This window comes from Schistocerca gregaria, unplaced genomic scaffold, assembly GCF_023897955.1.
Source record: "Schistocerca gregaria isolate iqSchGreg1 unplaced genomic scaffold, iqSchGreg1.2 ptg000996l, whole genome shotgun sequence".
In the NCBI taxonomy this organism is placed as follows: domain Eukaryota; kingdom Metazoa; phylum Arthropoda; class Insecta; order Orthoptera; family Acrididae; genus Schistocerca; species Schistocerca gregaria.
In genome coordinates, this window is record NW_026062346.1 from 130,001 (window position 1) to 137,500 (window position 7,500).

The following is a 7,500-nucleotide window of genomic DNA, read 5'->3' on the forward strand; positions in this document are numbered from 1 at the left end:
GGCTAGAGTCTCGTTCGTTATCGGAATTAACCAGACAAATCGCTCCACCAACTAAGAACGGCCATGCACCACCACCCACCGAATCAAGAAAGAGCTATCAATCTGTCAATCCTTCCGGTGTCCGGGCCTGGTGAGGTTTCCCGTGTTGAGTCAAATTAAGCCGCAGGCTCCACTCCTGGTGGTGCCCTTCCGTCAATTCCTTTAAGTTTCAGCTTTGCAACCATACTTCCCCCGGAACCCAAAAGCTTTGGTTTCCCGGAGGCTGCCCGCCGAGTCATCGGAGGAACTGCGGCGGATCGCTGGCTGGCATCGTTTATGGTTAGAACTAGGGCGGTATCTGATCGCCTTCGAACCTCTAACTTTCGTTCTTGATTAATGAAAACATACTTGGCAAATGCTTTCGCTTCTGTTCGTCTTGCGACGATCCAAGAATTTCACCTCTAACGTCGCAATACGAATGCCCCCGCCTGTCCCTATTAATCATTACCTCGGGTTCCGAAAACCAACAAAATAGAACCGAGGTCCTATTCCATTATTCCATGCACACAGTATTCAGGCGGGCTTGCCTGCTTTAAGCACTCTAATTTGTTCAAAGTAAACGTGCCGGCCCACCGAGACACTCAACTAAGAGCACCCTGGTAGGATTTCAACGGGGTCCGCCTCGGGACGCGCAAGCACGCCTTCGGCTCGCCCCACCGGCAGGACGTCCCACGATACATGCCAGTTAAACACCGACGGGCGGTGAACCAACAGCGTGGGACACAAATCCAACTACGAGCTTTTTAACCGCAACAACTTTAATATACGCTATTGGAGCTGGAATTACCGCGGCTGCTGGCACCAGACTTGCCCTCCAATAGATACTCGTTAAAGGATTTAAAGTGTACTCATTCCGATTACGGGGCCTCGGATGAGTCCCGTATCGTTATTTTTCGTCACTACCTCCCCGTGCCGGGAGTGGGTAATTTGCGCGCCTGCTGCCTTCCTTGGATGTGGTAGCCGTTTCTCAGGCTCCCTCTCCGGAATCGAACCCTGATTCCCCGTTACCCGTTACAACCATGGTAGGCGCAGAACCTACCATCGACAGTTGATAAGGCAGACATTTGAAAGATGCGTCGCCGGTACGAGGACCGTGCGATCAGCCCAAAGTTATTCAGAGTCACCAAGGCAAACGGACCAGACGAGCCAATCCGATTGGTTTTGATCTAATAAAAGCGTCCCTTCCATCTCTGGTCGGGACTCTGTTTGCATGTATTAGCTCTAGAATTACCACAGTTATCCAAGTAACGTGGGTACGATCTAAGGAACCATAACTGATTTAATGAGCCATTCGCGGTTTCACCTTAATGCGGCTTGTACTGAGACATGCATGGCTTAATCTTTGAGACAAGCATATGACTACTGGCAGGATCAACCAGGGAGCTGCGTCAACGAGAGCTGAGCAGCCGGCCGCCCGGGAGTGTGTCCCGAGGGCCCGCGCGAACACGCAAGCGTCCGCTCAATTATTCTGCAAACAGGAGGAGGCTGAGCTCCCCTGCACGATACACCTCGAAACCCTCTCAGGTCCCGGCGGCGCGCAGCGCCGTCCTAAGTACTTGGTCGGGTTCGAGAGAGGCGCAATCGCCCGGAGATGGGCGAGTAGACGCTTTCAGTGCGAACACCCGTGCTCCCAACTGAGCTTGCCGCTGCCGACAGAGGCCCGGGAGCGTGCTGTCGTGGCATTGCCGGCGGGAAACAACACGCGCCACCTACGGTGACCGGCAGCTCCAACGCCAGCGCCACAGAAGGGCAAAGCCCCACTTGGGTGCAGAAGCGAACTCTCCCAGCACAGCGCACGCGCCAACACGTCCGCAGAGCTGCGATACAAACCACCTGCGAGAACCGCTGGGGGCGACCGAGCAGCAGACGGCGTCGCGACGCCGAGTGCCGGGCGGCGGCGCATCCTCAACGCACACAGTCCGCAATCGGACCAGCACACTGCAGATGTCCACCGCGCTTCGCACCGGGCTCGGCAGAACCCACTTTGGCCGCCTGGCGCCGCGCGCAGGGTGCGCCGGCGCATAGCTGGGACGCCAGCCGGGCCCGTCGGCCGGCGCTCCTGCCACTGGGCGCCCCCCACCAGCCGGCTGTAGTGCGTGCGCTCACGCAGCGCGCGGCCAGCACGCCGGGCGGCCCCCCCTCACCGGCCGGGGACTGTCCCGCCAAGCCACAGCCTCGTATCGCTTCATACCCACATGGCCAACTCAGGTTCGGGGGCATGGCGGGTACCGCCGAAACAACCGGTTCATAGATGTACCGATCGTCGCTATCACCGATGCACCTGCAGCGCGAACAACCGCTCAACAACTGATTTCCAGTTCATTTGCGGATCTTTGGCAGCAAACGTATACGTCAATCTACATTTGCGAAATCTACGATTCTGGCATGCCTGCATGTTATGTGTCACGACACGCTACATCAGCCCACATACACACTGCGGCATGTACACGAGAGAACACGTGGAAGATGGTCCGCGCACGTGTGCAATGTCCCTTGCGCGGTCGACTGTCAACCGGCCTCTGTAGCATGTCGCAGATGTGGAACGCGGTCCACCGTGCTATCATGTTGTGTGGGGCAATACGATTAAATAGGAAAACCCTCGTCGCTACATCAACAGACGGCTCACGCTGATTCCCGGCAGAGGGAGGAGGGGGGGGGGGGGGGGGCCAACATGCAATACTTTCGTCCGTACCTACCTACCACATGTCTGTACGGCGTACAACAGTGCAATCTCGCTGTAATGGGGAGACGAGACAAGTAGCATCGTGCACAACATATGGCCCTTATGATTCGCCATTGTAGGGCGCAGCCGGTGTACGGTCAAGCATGTGCCACATTATGTCACTCAGTACGTAACGACGGATGATCAGTGTGGGTTACGCGTACATCAGCGGACAGTCCACACAGGCCGTACCACAACGTACACTGACTGCATCGACAACCGAATGCAACTGAACAGCTGCAAGGCTCATTTCACAAACAAACGCCTGACCGACCAGCTTGGAAGGGCAGGAGGGGAGGGCGATATTCGTTCTGTAGCGGTACACCCTTCCAGTGGTTAGCGGGACTGTGTAGAAAGTACGCAACACTCGAAAGACCTTTATGTGAGGGTACGCACCATGGCATCAAGAAATACACATGACACCAGAGGATCCAAGCAGTGAACTATGTTCAGAGGGTTGCTGTTAGGCAAAGCTACATTCCTGTGACGTTACATGTGACAGTTAAGGTGCAGTGTAAGTTAGGTTAAGGTGCAGCGTAAGTTAGGTTAAGGTGCAGCGTAAGTTAGGTTAAGGTGCAGCGTAACTTAGGTTAAGGTGCAGCGTAACTTAGGTTAAGGTGCAGCGTAACTTAGGTTAAGGTGCAGCGTAAGTTAGGTTAAGGTGCAGCGTAACTTAGGTTAAGGTGCAGCGTAAGTTAGGTTAAGGTGCAGCGTAAGTTAGGTTAAGGTGCAGCGTAACTTGGGTTAAGGTGCAGCGTAACTTGGGTTAAGGTGCAGCGTAAGTTAGGTTAAGGTGCAGCGTAACTTGGGTTAAGGTGCAGCGTAACTTGGGTTAAGGTGCAGCGTAACTTGGGTTAAGGTGCAGCGTAACTTGGGTTAAGGTGCAGCGTAACTTGGGTTAAGGTGCAGCGTAACTTGGGTTAAGGTGCAGCGTAACTTGGGTTAAGGTGCAGCGTAACTTGGGTTAAGGTGCAGCGTAACTTGGGTTAAGGTGCAGCGTAACTTGGGTTAAGGTGCAGCGTAACTTGGGTTAAGGTGCAGCGTAACTTGGGTTAAGGTGCAGCGTAACTTGGGTTAAGGTGCAGCGTAACTTGGGTTAAGGTGCAGCGTAACTTGGGTTAAGGTGCAGCGTAACTTGGGTTAAGGTGCAGCGTAACTTGGGTTAAGGTGCAGCGTAACTTGGGTTAAGGTGCAGCGTAACTTGGGTTAAGGTGCAGCGTAACTTGGGTTAAGGTGCAGCGTAACTTGGGTTAAGGTGCAGCGTAACTTGGGTTAAGGTGCAGCGTAACTTGGGTTAAGGTGCAGCGTAACTTGGGTTAAGGTGCAGCGTAACTTGGGTTAAGGTGCAGCGTAACTTGGGTTAAGGTGCAGCGTAACTTGGGTTAAGGTGCAGCGTAACTTGGGTTAAGGTGCAGCGTAACTTAGGTTAAGGTGCAGCGTAACTTAGGTTAAGGGGCCAACGTGGGTTAGGTTAAGGGGCCAACGTGGGTTAGGTTAAGGGCCAACGTGGGTTAGGTTAAGGGCCAACGTGGGTTAGGTTAAGGGCCAACGTGGGTTAGGTTAAGGGCCAACGTGGGTTAGGTTAAGGGCCAACGTGGGTTAGGTTAAGGGCCAACGTGGGTTAGGTTAAGGGCCAACGTGGGTTAGGTTAAGGGCCAACGTGGGTTAGGTTAAGGGCCAACGTGGGTTAGGTTAAGGGCCAACGTGGGTTAGGTTAAGGGCCAACGTGGGTTAGGTTAAGGGCCAACGTGGGTTAGGTTAAGGGCCAACGTGGGTTAGGTTAAGGGCCAACGTGGGTTAGGTTAAGGGCCAACGTGGGTTAGGTTAAGGGCCAACGTGGGTTAGGTTAAGGGCCAACGTGGGTTAGGTTAAGGGCCAACGTGGGTTAGGTTGCCAGAGATGTGTCAAATCAGGATGTACGTTTGGCTGGTGTCAGGTGGTGGGTTGGTTCGATGCCTTTATAAGGAGTGTGGCCAAAGGGTATTTTATTACTTGTACCTTTTGTGTTGTGGCGTGGCGTTGCGTCCTGTGTTGATACTGGGTGGACCACTGTGGGTGTTGCTGGCTGATTTGAGCTGCGTTGTTTGCGGGTGGTGTGAGACATTCTGTCTTATTAGTGGACGTGACGTTCCTCTTGTCGTTCTTTGGATAGTGTCCTGTGGCAGCGAGGATAAAATGGATGTTGTTGAACGATAGTGCTTTGGTGCTTTCGCTTTGTTACACACAGAGTGGACTGTGAGATAGGGTGACTGGGTCGAGTGCGGTTCACACTGTCCTCCCCAGTTTACAGTATGTATCATCTATGTATGTGGTCCTGCATCATTTACTAAGCAGGGACGTCAGACGACTGAAATATTAGTTATGTACTGATGTAAAGCAGAATGCTTACCTTCCACCAGTGGGCGAGTATCGACTCTGCCCCAGCGTTGCCACCGCAGGAAGCGGTGTCGGAAACACTACCCGCACACCGTCACCACTGTGCGGGGGGACGGACCCTCTATATCCTCAGCGGCGCACTCTTTGCCACCGGGCGTCACGTCTCGCGGCCCGCCGTCCAGAGCATGTATTGGGACATTCGCATGTATCATCTATCTATGTGGCCCTGCATCAATTACTAAGCAGTGCCGTGAGACGACTGAACTATTAGTAAAGTACTGATGAACAGCAGAATGTTTACCTTCCACAATGGGCGAGTGGTCGACTCTACCCCAGCGTCGCCACCGCAGGAAGCGGTCTTGGAAAAACTACCCCCACACCGTCACCATTGTGCGGGGGAATCGTTCCTTCAGAGCAGTCAAAGTGGCGCACCTAAGCAACAGATGCATGGTGTTAGCTGAGATAAATACTGGCGATTTCACCTTTTTCGTGCTAAATATGTACTTTCAGTACAGGCACAGAGAAAGACCGTATATCGACCAGTTAAAAGAGGCGGTTGGGTTCTACCGCAATGACTTGCTGATTTGCACAATGGACGCAAATGCCATGTCACCTCTATGGCACAGTGACATCACGCCTCTTGGTGCTCGACGCGCCGCCAGGCGAGGTGAGAGACTCGCTGAAGCAATTCACGAGCTCAGACTAGAAGTGCTGAACCGACCAAACTTCCCACCAACTTTCGAAGGCCGCCGTGGAGCGACCTCGAATATCGATGTGACACTGAAGAGTGCACACGAGCATCTCCGTGCGGAGAACTGGAAGGTATGGCGGGGAATGACACTAAGTGACCACAATCTGATCACATTCACTGTAGCCTATGATGGGGAGCCTCCTCCTGAAGACCAGGTGAACGGCACCGTCAAGTACAACTGGCGAAAGGCTAATTGGGATCGACTAAGAGGTAATCTAGTGATACCGAATTGGCCAATGGATCGCGTTGTGGACGTTGACAAAGCTGCAGAAGATCTGACGGCGGCCATACAGACAGCAGCAACAGGCGCAGTCCCGTTGGCCCACACAGGGAAAATGCCTAAGGCACCTTGGAACCCTGAGCTGCAGCGTCTCCGACGCGAATGCAGAAGAGCGCGGCGGCATTACCAGCGCAGCGTAGGCGATCACATTCGTGAGGCCACGCTTGCGCGGTACAGGCGGGCCAAAGCCGTGTTTAAGCGGGCACTGCACACAGTACGGACTGAGAGTTGGCAGTCTTTTGTTCGTGACAGTCTGGCGGCTGACCCCTGGGGTACACCGTACAGGATTGCCGTGTCAAAAGTTCGGTCACCGACGGTCCTGTCGACCCTAAGGAAGATCGATGGCAGTCACACCAAGGACTGGCAAGAGTCAGCTGAGCTCCTCATGAGTACCTTATTGCCCGACGATAGTAGCGAAGATGAGGACGAGGAACAGGGGAATTTGAGGCGACAACTCCATGAGCTGTATGCCGATGAGACGCCTGTTGCTCCGTTCACTGAACGTGAAGTTACCGCCGCAATTCTTGAATTGCGCCGTAAAAAGGCGACGGGCCATGATGGACTCGCTGCCGAGGTTCTCCAAGCCCTGTGCGCGGAGATCTGCCCTTACCTGACTAACCTCTACAATGAGTGCTTACGTCAGGGACGGGTACCAGAATCGTGGAAGTTGGCCGAAGTGGTCATTCTGATAAAGGGTGAGGACAAGGATCCGGAAGTGCCGAAATCATACCGACCCATCTGTCTCTTGAACTCCATGGCTAAGCTCCAGGAGAAGCTCCTATGCCTTCGGCTAGAGCAACACCGGGAACTTAGGGGACGCAGTCCCGACCAATATGGATTCAGGAGGGGTCTGTGTACAGAAGATGCTATAAACAAGGCAATGTTGTTGGTGGACACATCTACAGCCAAGTACGTTGCGGGGATAATGGTTGACATCGCTGGGGCTTTCGACAACCTATGGTGGCCGGCACTGTTCGACAGCCTAAGGAAGTTGGAATGTCCTGGGCCCCTGTACCGGTGCCTGCTAGACTACTGCCGTAACCGGCGGGCGGTTTTGCGGTGCCCGGGGCGGGCGGTTGAGAAGTCGATCACCAAGGGATGCCCACAGGGCTCGGTCTGCGGTCCCATATTCTGGGATGTAGGCCTCGAGCCTGTGTTGGCGGAACTAGGAGAACTGCGACAAGTGCGAGGCGTAGTAGCGTACGCCGATGACATCCTTCTAGTGATAGAAGGTGACTCTCGGGCAATGTTGGAAGTAAACTGCAACGCAGCGCTCAACGCCCTGCAGCAGTGGTGCCACAAAGTGAAGCTGAAGCTGTCTGCTGAGAAGAC

At 54.1% G+C, this 7,500-nt stretch overlaps 1 non-coding gene across 1 annotated transcript in view; it reads right to left on the bottom strand.

Moving 5' to 3' along the window:
• LOC126326629 (small subunit ribosomal RNA) overlaps nt 1-1,421 on the bottom strand; it is a 1,893-nt gene extending 472 nt beyond the window's left edge. The window contains exon 1 of the ribosomal RNA XR_007560786.1: nt 1-1,421. This exon is cut by the window's left edge and continues 472 nt beyond it. This is a non-coding gene — a ribosomal RNA (small subunit ribosomal RNA).
• Between the last annotated feature and the right edge of the window lie 6,079 nt (nt 1,422-7,500).